We start from the raw sequence: 1,307 nt of genomic DNA, 5'->3' as shown, positions 1-1,307 counted from the left end.
TGGCCATATGACTTTTTAAAAAGTTTTTTTTTATACGGGTTTTTGAGACTTTTTGTTAAATGAAAACATTTATATTTCCATATTATCGAGTCTTGAAAATCCGGGTCGTTACACGGCCGACCTAAGCGGCAAAATCAGGGCTACAACCCTAGTTCCTCTGAGATATCCTTGGTCGTGATGGATGAGCTGCCGCATATGTACACACCACCACCAAAGCTCTCCAACTCATGGTTGGTCAAGCTTTCCTTTTCCCTTACTTGCACCACAAAGCACCCGTGAGCCAAGGCCTAGCAAGAAAACTTAAAATGTGCATAAACAGGAGTAATAATCTACTCATATCAACATACATTCATAAATAAATGTTCATTAGACCATTATGGGGCCGCTTCCCTATACAGTTGACCTTAGAGTCAACCCCAGGGCCCTATCCCCTAGCTATGTGACCATAGAGTCACCTGGGGCCCTCACCCTTAGCTCTAGGTAACTAGTCATAGAGCTAGGCAAACACTTTTGTTTTCCATCGACCATTATGTCGGCCTACGTAATAGTACATTGCTGGTTTAGGCCTAAGCCTTTCGACCAGCGCGCTATTGCCGTCCTTGACTAATAAGTCAAGCCCTGATCTAGGTATTTGAATATCAATACAGAAACAGATATGGATAGGCATACCTCAACAAGACAAACATGCTTACATATTAATCACATAATATCATCAAGTAACCGTAATCATAGTAATAATCATGCTAATTTAGCGGGGCCAAGCCCTAGTCGCGCAAACCATGCAAACCGTCATGAAACACTTAAGCAGGTATAAAATATTCAAGTATGTTAAATATTAAACTTAATCATAATCATCCTCAGGGGCCCAAGCCCTATTAATAATTTTTATTAACAGTCAAGCCAAGCCCTAATCACATATAACATGTATTGGGTTCAGTTTTCTTACCTTAGGTTCGAGTATAGCATAAAATAAGAACGACCCTCGAGCAAGATCCTGGTTCTAAGCCCCTAGCGATAACCTAGTCACAAACATAATATAAGATTCTGTCAATAATGACCAAATAAAGGCTTCCAGACTGAGTCCTAGCCTTCGAGACCTCGAATTCTACAAAACCGAGTAGTAGAATCGATCCTGAGGCCTAAGGAAAAGATTCCCGTCACTAAAAACTCACCATGGCCAAAATAGCCCAGGAGGGCCGTGACCTGCCCTTGAGGGTCGCGGCGCACTTCCCAAACAGAAGCCCCCAAGGGCCTTAGGTTCGGTTGGGTCGAGACCCCTCAAGAACAGGGCTGCACTTGGCCCTGTG

The sequence above is a fragment of the Humulus lupulus genome, chromosome 6, assembly GCF_963169125.1.
Source record: "Humulus lupulus chromosome 6, drHumLupu1.1, whole genome shotgun sequence".
NCBI lineage: Eukaryota > Viridiplantae > Streptophyta > Magnoliopsida > Rosales > Cannabaceae > Humulus > Humulus lupulus.
This window is presented reverse-complemented; position numbering follows the sequence as displayed.